The 11,313-nt window shown below is 38.6% G+C and overlaps 1 protein-coding gene across 7 annotated transcripts in view; it reads left to right on the top strand.

Moving 5' to 3' along the window:
* Positions 1-1,216: 1,216 nt before the first annotated feature.
* SCEL (sciellin) overlaps positions 1,217-11,313 on the top strand; it is a 119,184-nt gene continuing 109,087 nt past the window's right edge. For 6 of the 7 annotated variants that reach the window (XM_070471538.1, XM_070471537.1, XM_070471535.1 and 3 more), the window contains exon 1: positions 1,217-1,395. The gene's annotated coding sequence lies outside the window, so the exon portion shown is untranslated. The remainder of the gene's footprint in view (positions 1,396-11,313) is intronic. The other variant, XM_070471539.1, reaches the window with a different exon arrangement.

Raw genomic sequence — 11,313 nt, 5'->3', positions numbered from 1 at the left:
CAGTCCATGGGGTCCCAGGAGTCAGACACAACTTACCGACTAAACCACCACCACCACCATATATATATATATATATATATATATATATATATATATATATAACCTTTAGAGAACATTTTCCATTTGACTTTATTTTTTTAAAAAATTTTTGGCTCAGCCACATGGCATGTAAGATTTCAGCTCCATGGCTAGGGACCGAATCCCTGTCCCCTGCATTGGAAGCATGGAGTTTCAACCATTGGATGGCCAGGGAAGTCCTTGTTGTCCATTTTAAATGTTCAAATCCTCAACCCAGAATAAGGGCACATTAAGATAGTGATGTCCCAGTCCATAAAGACTGCATCCTGCAATTGCCTGAACCTTCTAATGGGACTGTTTCTGTATCTTCTTATAGTCACTTCTATGACTGTAGCTCCCCTGGACTGTGGTTTTTCAGGAGCTGTCTTGAAATGGGGAGGATTTGGTTAATTACTGGTGTGGCAGATGAATAGAGATGACCCAGGAAATTCTAATGACTCCTTCCTCTCAGCAGTGTTCCAGATTCACTAAGCTTCTTCAAAGACTCCTGGCTGTCACGGAAGGTACATTTCAGAACCTGTAATAGGAGTCCCCACCTACTGTGGTTCCTCTTTAGCATTCCTTGCTCTCCAAGCAGGTGTCTACCGCTGCTCTCAGATGAGAAAGAAGTTTCTAGGATGCTTTTCACATTTTTATAGGTGGTGAAATCACAAAACGATCAGAATTCTTACATTTACTTCAGGATGTATTTTTCCTCTGATCGTTTAACCAGAATTCCTACGTGCAGAATTTGTGTAACAGATTCCTTTCCTATTTCCTGATCTCAGGCTTTCAAAGGACTCTTCACTCCTAAGGATCTTGATTCCAACCAGCAGTGCATTTTCTGTGTGTGTATCTGGGCCCCAGTCTTCCAGGCACCATGGGCAGAGAAGAGGTCCCTCCCAGCTTAAGTTTTGTGTTTTGTTTTTTAAAAGAGAATCCAAAATAGGTTGGATACTACTGCACCTGGTCAGGGTAGAGTTGTATGTAGGGTTGATGCCAATTAAAAGGGTGATAACAGAAGTACATATTTTTGGTCTACCAAGGCCATAAATTGCAGAAAGAATTCACCAGACAGACAGCAGGTCGGTGAGTGAGCTGGTTTAATTGAATTGGTATTTGTACAAGGTGACACCCTCTCTCATACCACCCACCCCCTCCCTGGGTGACTCAGCCACTGAAGGAGAAGCCTCTGAACTGTTCATTAACGCAGGCAGGCGGAGGTGGAAACTGCTTTCAGTAAACCCCACGTACTCATTCGGAGTCTCAGCCGGATCACCTGGGGGAAATCACTGCAGGTTGTTTAGACAGAAAGTCCCGGTTTTCTGCCCAAGACAGGTAAGTTGAATTATGTTTGCAAAGGTAAAGATATCTGCTTTATTGCATCACTTTCTCTGTTTCCTTTGCAAGTGGTTAAGATTAGAACTTACTCTCTTAACTTGGTCTTCTTTCCAGTGAAATTTTGACAGCTTCCCACTGGCTGCTCTGCTTGTCCACAGCTCTGCTGCTCCTTGTTGTGATTTTAGATGGCGTTGCTTTTAAATTCTCCACAATTTTACACATTTCTGGCAGCAGAGAAGTGAAAGCCTATTTGTTTTCATGTGAGAGCTGTCAGTTGGCGAATCTGGTCACACAGAAGGATAGTAAATTCTTTAAGTCGAGGGACCAGCATTTGCTGGTTTATTTTCTCAAGAGACTATAAAAACCTTTTTTAAAAGGAGCTCCTTGTCTTCACAGATGACACTTTTGCTGAAATGGTGAGCTCTACTGTTTAATAGATAAGAAGTCTTATTTGTTTTTCTTGATTGCTGAAAACACTGCAAGTCAGTCCCTGAGCTATGTGAGAAGGCTAGCCCACCACCCTGTCCTCTCCAAGTAAGAAAATCACGTTTATTGAGTGAACGCACCAAGGAATAAAGCAGGGTGGGATTAACTGGTCACAGGGTGGTATGCAGTTTCCCATAGAGATTCGTTTGTGTGCATTTTGCCAACTTGATTATGTTATATCCTGAGTTCCAATTTACAAATGTACATGGGGGCAATTTTCAATGTCTATTCAAATCCTAGTCCTGAAAAACCAGTTTTAGAAGTCCTTAGATAAGAATAGAAAAGTTATTTTAGCCAGGCTTTCCTTTATAACTAATAGTTAAGCTGATTTGTCTGACCAGTGTGTTTTCTCCACTATTTCCATTCAAAACTCAGAGCTGTGGGAATCAAACCCAGGCGCTAATCACACTTAGAACAAGACTTCTCTTTCCTTCAGAAAGGTGCTTCCCGCAGCACATCTCCCTCAGACTTGAATTCTAGAGCTTCCATCACTTTCCATTGCTGAGCAGGTCACCTGCCATCTCAGGGGCATTTAGATTTCAGTGCTCAAAGGTTACTGAGGAATTTCATAATTGGTTTTCAAACATTTATAGCAATCAGAAAGCTAATCTGTCGCATTTGTGGATTATAATTTTGTCATGAAACCTGATCAGATTTAAAACCAGCTTTCTCTTCCACAGTTTATAATGCACAAATGGTCCTTGTGATATTTGCTGTCTTTCAGAACTAAAGTACTAGGAAAACCAATTTGAGAAAACTGTGAGATTATATCAATAAAAATTTTAGTAAAACATTTGGTTGATTCTGAATGTCAGAGTAGACCTAGAAGGCAGATAAAAGGCCAGGAATTTTATTAAAATTTTAGCTTCGTGAAATCTTAGAGCCAATTGACATAAATTTGCAACTGGAGCAGTCAGCCCCCTATAAGAAGATGATGTAGTATGCACATGTAGGTTGTAGGTAGGTTGCAGGTTGTGATACACTCACTCAGAGCCAGCCTCTCCTCGGCTGCCAGTCTGTAGGTGCTGCTCACCTGGTTGACTCCTCTAGCTGCTAGAATTTTGACTGAAATAGCTGAGAGATTCATTTTCCTGGGGACTTTGTCAACAAAGAATAGATGTTTTGAATGACAAAGCCCAGACTGTGGAATGAACTGTATATAGTTAACTAAGCAGTCAACTTAAGCAATTTTCACTGATAGTGACCCTATGATTTGGGCGTCGACTCCAAGCACTCTTCAAGAGGGATGTGATAGACTCATTCACCAGCCAGTGGTCCATGGGAAAATTTTGCTGGTCCCACAGTTTGTCTTCTGACATTATCCTGCTTCTAGGCTATTGGTTGATCATGTTTCTCTTGCTGAGAACTTTGAAATAAGGGTTTTGTGTATTAATTACTGGAAACGTGTCTGTAGTTGCTTGAAGTTTACTTTTGAATCAAAAGTCTTTATCAAATATATTTCTTAAGGGTTTCTAGTCCATTGTAAAAAAATCCATGTGATTTTAGAATTTGGTGAAGGCCCTTCCTTAAATGGATACTCTGTCAAATAACAGCTATATTTATTAGATTTGTGTTTATGTTACTTGCTAAACTTTAAAGATATGAATCATCCTTTTACTGTGATTGTTAAATGGAAGAGTGCTTTAGCTATCCATTAAACAACAACTGGCTTACTTCTAGTTCTGAACTCATTGTAATTGTATACTTGAGAGCTCTAAGCACCTAAATAATTTATTCTCTGTTTCTAGACCCAAGTTTCCTTGGCCTAAAATGTGATTAAGTCTCCTTTTAATGGAACCTTCTGGGAGAAAGTAATAAATCATATAGAACATACTTTTTTAACTAGAATACACCCATCCCAGGAAACTGTGACAGTATTCCAGAAAATTCTCAGAAGCCACAGGATATGCATAGTACACCCACATCAAGAACTAATTTTAAATATTTTGGAGAAAACGCCTCCCTGCAGCCTTACCTTCCTCCCTCATCTTTCCCAGTGTTCTCTCTCTCGTTATTAAGTAAACATTTGAAAGGAATCTACAGGAGGCTGGATTTAATTATGGATTGGATTTAATTGGATTTAATTATGACCCCACTTTGACCAAGTGTCACTTGTATGATCATACTTACAGTACCAGCGAATAAAAATAAAATTTAGGGTTCCTACTTAATTATGCACATATTTGTATAATAAGATAATACGACTTATGCAGTCTTTCACAAGAACACAAAGAGATGTAAAACATGAAGAAAAAATTTCTGTACCAAAAAAATGGGACCTAGATTAAGAAAATCAGAGAAGTTTACTATAAGGCCTAAACTTTGTTGAGAAAAAACATCTCTGAGTAGATTCCTGGATGAACAGATTGAATGTCATCAATGTCAGCTCTTCTCAAACGATTTTATAGGATTCATGCAGTTCCAATGAAAAGTGTTAATAGAATATTTGTTTTGAAATCAAAGAAAATAATTTTAATGTTTATCTTAAGAAATTAATAAATTAGAATAGCTGATAGAATTTCTACAAGGGAAATTAGTGAGGGGTGCTTGCATTAAACATTAAAACATATTATAAAAAGACAATAACTAAGTAGTTTATTTCTGTTGCAAGAAACTAACGTTAGATCTATGGAACAGAAGAGACAGCTGTGAAGCACATTCTTGAATATATAAGAAATTTTTTATGTGACAAAGGAAAAATCATGTATCAGTGGGAAAGGTATTATCAAAGTAAATCCATATAGGTTAGAGTTTCTATGTAACAATAAAATATATTTTTTAATTAGAAGAAAATGTGTAAATATTTATTAATCTCATTTTTGCAGCAAATGTTCCTCTAGAATTGATTATGTGCCAGATACAATAATAATATTTGGAAACACAACTGTAGAGAAAATGGTCTTGGTTACAACCCTTAGATTTACAATGTGTGTGTGTGTGTTGGAGATGGAGACAGACTATTCAGCCACGCAAACAAGCAGTCTGTATGCTAATGTTGTTATGGAGAGGTACTCTTTGCCTTGTGAACACTCTTAGTAAGCCTCTTAACTCAGCCTGGAGAGGTGGAGAGGTACAGACAGGTTGTGATGGCATCACTGAATGCCTCTAGGAGGATATGTAACGTGTGACCTGAAAAGTCTTTCCTGAAAGCAGAGTAAGGGTGAAGAGAGGTTCAGAAAGAATGCTTTAGGCAAAAACCGTAGAGTGAGCAACAGCATCAAGGTGATGAAAAGGATGGAGCCCTCAGGAAGTGGAATGACTTAGTCTAGCAGTAGCTCAGATGGTAAAGCAACTGCCTGCAATGCAGGAGACCTGAGTTCAACCCCTGGGTGGGGAAGATCTGCTGGAGAAGGAAATGGCAACCCACTCCAGTACCCTTGCCTGGAAAATTCCATGGGTAGAGGAGCCTGGCAGGCTACAGTCCATCGGTTCACAAAAAGGCAGGTACGACTGAGTGACTAAATTCCCTGGTCTAGCTGAAAGTAGAGTTTGAGTGAAGCATGGGGATTGGGAAGAAAGAAGACCGGAGGGTACAGACTTGTAAGCCTTGTCAACAATTTGGATTTTATCCTGACAGAAATGGAGGCCATTGAAGAATTTTAAGCAAAGTAGTGACTTGTGAGAATGGATTAAGAGTGTGAGTCTAGAGATTGGGAATGTAGGTAGGGAGCTGTTAAAACAGAAAGCAGATCATGCCAGCTTGAATTGGTAGCTTGAATATAGAAAGAAAGACAATCAAGAGTGTTGTAGGAGAAGAGTTACAGTATTTGGTGATCGCTTGGATTTTGAGGTCAGAAAAAATTTTTATTGATGGTCTACAGGGGTTTTAAGGAGTGAAAGAATTCATAAGGGGAAAGATACAGAATTACAAAATTAGAAGCTGCTAATGAAAACTCAGAACTAGAAGCCAAATGAATACTGGAAAAGTAAAAATAAATATTTTTGACATATAAATATGTCAGACATATAAACATTTTCCTATAAAGAAAATAAGAAAGCAATAAGAAATCTGTAATATTAATCAATGGATAATTCACAAAATAAGAAAATAACCAATGAAATTATAAAAATATGCGTTTGAGCCAAAATGATTCCACTTTCACCTATTAAATCATTAAAGAGACTAATAAATGACAATTCTAAATCCTGGCCAATATGTGAACATTCATGTGCTGAGGGTGGATTGTAAACTGGTATAAAGTTTATGGGAAGATATTTGATAATAGAGACCAAATACATTTTAGAAGTTACACCCTTTGGCAAATAATTTTACTTCTAAAGATCTATAAGATGGGGAACACATGTAAATCCATGGCTGATTCATGTCAATGTATGGCAAAAACCACTACAATATTGTAAAGTAATTAGCCTCCAACTAATAAAAATAAATGGAAAAACAAAACAAAAAAAAGAATAACAAGGGATGTGGTCGAAAGATTTGTATGGTTTTGTTGGGAAAAATCAGGAGTTATGTTTTACTGATAGGCCCATAAGATGAAATATTTTGTAGTTGCAGAAAAATTAATTATTCAAATATTTTTAAATGGTATTGAAAATGTGCATCAATAGGCTGTAATATGCAAAATGATAATAATAATAATAAAACAACCCTGGAGGAAAAGAACAAAGGTTGATGAAAGGTATCTGACTTTTTCCTTCTTTGTGCTTCCTTTTATTTTCCACATTTTCTGTTGAACATATATTGCAAATATAATGAGAAAGATTTTACTGTGTAAAATTGAGATGAAGAGTGACTATGTGACAGAATATGAAATAAGATTAAAATAAAGAATTTAGGGTAACAGTGTTTTGGTTCATAGTGCATGGTCTAAATTTGGGTTTTTTTACTCATTTAACAAATGTTTTCAGTTAGAACTGAAAATAGTGCTTGAAGAGCTCAGACGATAGATAATTTTTATTAGATAGCATTTTTATTATTAATAATAAACATTAGACAAGTGTCATGATATGAATTTAATCACTGTCACAGAGACTAGGACTCTGCATGCTACAACTTACTGTTATCTATCATCCTGCAGTAAAGATTGGTGGTGAAACAAGGGCAGCTGGGGGCTCACTCTAAAGGCAAGAACAAGCAGTAAAAACATTTTATGGTTGATGGTTTGTTGTTTAGTCGCTCAGTCGTGTCCAACTCTTTGTGAACTTATGGACAGTAGCCCTCCAGGTTCCTCTGTCCATGGGATTTCCCAGGCAAGAATACTGGAGTGGATTGCCATTTCCTTCTCCAGGGGATCTTCCTGACCCAGGGATTGAACCCTCGTCTCTTGCATCTCCTGCATTGGCAGGCAGATTCTTTACCAGTGAGTCACCAGAAAAGCCCTTGGTCGATGGTTTTCAGACTCCAAATTCGCAGCATATAGATAACTGGCAGGCCCCAAGATTTCCTTTGTGCTGCATTCTGAACTGTTTCGCCCTTAGTAAGCAAGTTTTCTAATGGTAAGTGTAGACTGGGAAGCTGTGTAACTAAAGAAATAGCAAATTTCTAACCATCACAGTAGGCTAAGCAAGTCTTTCCCAGCCTCGTAATTATTGGATTTCCTTCTACAGTGCGTGTGAAGGCTAAACATAGTCCATTAATTTAAATGCACTTATTAATGTTTACACTTCGTGAAGCCCTGTTTGTTTTATCCTTACATAATATTTCATGTTCTTTTAGGTGATAATTAGTTGTTTGATGGTTTGTTGTATCTATCTCACAGAAGATAATGCTGTTGTTTATTGGTTTGTAATTATAGAGTCTCTCTTATTCTTCTGTTGAAAATAGTTTAATAGCGTTTGTGCTTTTTTCAGTTTCTAGGCGTTTTTCCCTGTTATCAGTGATTTCTGGGAAGCAAGTACTAGTAGGTATTATTGAACCATGAAGGCTTTTTCATACACAAAAATGAATACCACCAAGCTACATATATCATTCCAGACATTTTTGCTGTGTTTATTTCCATAGTCTATGTTTGCTTTTGTTTTTTCCCCATCACTTTAGTAATTTCTCCTAGGCAACTATTCACATTTGGTCTTTTCCATAAAGATATCAATTTACCTAAGTATATTAGAAGCTCAGTAAATTAACTCTGGAGAGACTCTGGAGCATCCAACTATCACTCTGTGCTGTTCTCAAGATACTTTGTTAAAAAGATCAGAGAAAGTCTGCTCCAAATCTCTCTCTAGGTGGAGGTCCATCACAGATTTCTATTGCAAAGGAAATGTCATTCTCCTCACCTTTTCTTTTAACCTGGTAACTTTCTACCTGTTGACACCTTTTTATTTCCCGAGCTTCTGGAACAGGAACTCTGATGTCAGGTCCATTTGGGTTGGAATCCCAATTGTGCACTGGCTATGTTACTTGAGGCAAACTACTCATCCTAAAAACCTCTTTCCAAAAAGAGTGAATTTTTTCCCTACTTTCCTTGTTTTCTTTTTTTTATTAGAGGACATTACTCAGCTATAAAACAGAAAGAACTAATATCACCCCCTCTCCAGATTTCCAACTCCTGCACTGCCTTCTGCAAAAAGACTCTGACTTCATTGAAATCATTTGTTATAAAGTTTACTTAGGTGGAGAGGGAGGATAATCACAGTATCAGCCTTAAGGCATTCTGTGGGTCTAAGCATAATACATGCATAGGTGCGTGCTAAGCCGCTTTAGTCGTGTCTGACTCTTTGTGACTCTATGGACTGTAACCCAACAGGCTCCTCTGTCCATGGGATTCTCCATGCAAGAATACTGGAGTGGGTTGCCACACCCTCTTCCAGGGGATCTTCCCCGACCCAGAGACCAAACCCATGTCTCCTGCAGCTCCTGCAATGCAGGTGGACTCTTGACTGCTGAGTCACCGGGGAAGCCCTAGGCATAATACATATACAATCTAAGCTGAATAGGGCTAACACTATCACATGACCAAGTATCAGTGGTGAATTTTTTTGTTGGCTTTTTTTCTCTTTTCTTCTTTCATCTTCTAGTTTGTTATCCTATTTTCTGCTCTGCATTTTTTTTTTTCTTTTCCGTCTTGCTCTTTCTAAATCTCTTTCATCTCTGCACCACCTCATTCCAGTTGCTTTGCTCACACAATCTTTCTCAGGGAGAGTTAGCAGGAAGTGGTAACCCGTTGCGCTTATTAGGTATGTCTAGAGGCATTTTGTCCTTGGGAGGGAAGAGAGAGACCCACAAAGTCTTTTTGTCAGGAGGACCCAAAAGATGGAGAGGAGTGCAGCTTAGCTGGGAGGTGGCCCAGGGGAGTCTTAGAGTTGGGCTAGGAGGAGCTGGGGCTGCCTGGCTCTGGGGGCAGGGAATCACCTGGTGACCTAAATCTCTCAAGGAAGTGCTATTATTCAAGATAGAAATTGAGAAGGACCAGAGGGAGATGAAGAGGATCTGAAAAGGGACAACTTGAAGAAATAGGGGATGTTTGATAGTTTCAAATGCATCCAAAGGAAACCATGGAAAACTTGGCTGGCTTTGTAATTCAGAATTTAAGAAGACCAATTTTTTCTAAAATCTAAATACACATGCCTTTGGGCAGAAGCTGTAGAACTGGGTACAAACTAGCACTTTCTGGTGTTTGGCCATTAAGAGGAAATGAAAGAGAGGCCAAAAGTTGAAAAGGTTTTTTTTTTTTCCTTCTACCATTGACTATTTTTGGCCACGCTATGTGGCTTCCCCAACCAGGGATGAAATCCAGGTCCCTGCAGTGGAAATGTGAAGTCCTAACCACTGGACAGACAGGGAATTCCCCCCCTATTGACTTTTGACAACATGATTTCACATCAGAGTTTTCAACTTAAGCATTTGGTGGTTTAAAAGGGAACAGTTTCTGTAGTTCCCAGCATAATAGAGACACATCTTTTTACACATCTTTGCCCATAATATTACACATTTAAAATATAGTTTTTGGCATATGTGCCAGTAACGGGATTTTGAGAAGCCAAGATGACAGTTGCATCTTTCTCATGAAAAGTTTAAAACTTGATTGGAAGGAAGCCAAGGACAGTACTTAGAAATAAATCTAATTGGCTGAACTGAGACTATTGAAGTATGATTATCTGGGTGTTAAGTAAATATGAAACGCAGCATAGCCTCAGCTGCTGAAATAAATAATTTCTTTTAAAAATAATATAAAAATGAGATTTTGCTTCAAGTATTTCTTGATATTACCAATTTGAAAGGTTTTTAATCTCCAATCCATTCTACAAACAGGTATTTGTTTAACAAAAGCATTATTCACAGGGACCTATATTGTTGATCCATTTTTAATAGCAGTATAGAAAATTTCCATATGTAAAAAATGTATATTCTGGTCAAGATGGAAAGTGTTCCATTGCAGTAAAATTTCTGTGGAATTAGAGGTTGATGAGAGAGGAGTTTGCACCTTACAGGTTTTAGACTGGAGCTTCTAGAAATGGTTCTGGGGCCACCAAATGGGCTGACATAAGGAGATAATTCGGGTGCTATGGCCAATGGGTCCTAAGGAAAAATGAAAGAGCAGATAACCCTGAGGAAGTTTGTGCAGTTGTGAGTGAAACATGTAGATTTGATGGAAAAAAAATTTTTTCCCACAGTATTAGTCATTTTTCACTTTTAAAAAAGCTCCTGCATACTTATTAAACTATTATCATTTAAGAATAGAATATATTTTCCTGTCTCATTTCACATCAGAGTTTTCAACTTGAGCATTTGGGGGTTTAAAAGGAGTCAATGGCCAGCAAGCAGCTAGGAAAAAGTATAAAACATTATCAAGCCACTGAGCAGGGAGAGAGATTCAGAGAAGGAGTCGGGTAAGGAATACCGCCAGGCCACTTGTGGCATCACTGTGGCCACGGGAGGGGAGAGGCTCGAGGTTGAGCTGCCCAGCGGTGAAGGGGCAGCTATTTACTACTGCTGCTCTTCCCAGCTCCTCTCCCATTATCTCCCATCTTTTGGAACTTGTGGGCACTTCCTGCATATCTGGGATTGGCTGCATCACATGATACTTTGTGCAACATGTAGTATCGTGCACTGGGAAGACCGTGGCGTTGCAGTTGTATAGACCTAATTGCAGTTCCTGGCTGTCACTTCCTCTGTGACCTTGGCCGGGTTAGTTCGCTTCTCTTGAGTTCCTATAATTAGAGGTAATGATACTGACCTGGGAGGATTGCATAAGCTGATGTGCACTAAGCATGTGGCACAATCTGAAGCAACAGTAGGAGCTAAACACGTGATCCTTCTTGCTAGGGGCATCAAACACACGGACATGTTGCAAGAAATAGTGTTTTACTAATAAAAGAGTCACTAGTATCTCATATTTTGAAGACCACCATGGGCTTTTAGACCTTCTATTTCAGACCTACACAATGACCTTGTAACAGGCAAGAAGAGCACTAAGCTGAGTAACAAAAATATGAAAGAGTAATCTCATGAAGAAACGAGAAGGTTTACTT

This window comes from Odocoileus virginianus, chromosome 8, assembly GCF_023699985.2.
Source record: "Odocoileus virginianus isolate 20LAN1187 ecotype Illinois chromosome 8, Ovbor_1.2, whole genome shotgun sequence".
Lineage (NCBI taxonomy): Eukaryota > Metazoa > Chordata > Mammalia > Artiodactyla > Cervidae > Odocoileus > Odocoileus virginianus.
This window is presented reverse-complemented; position numbering and strand designations above follow the sequence as displayed.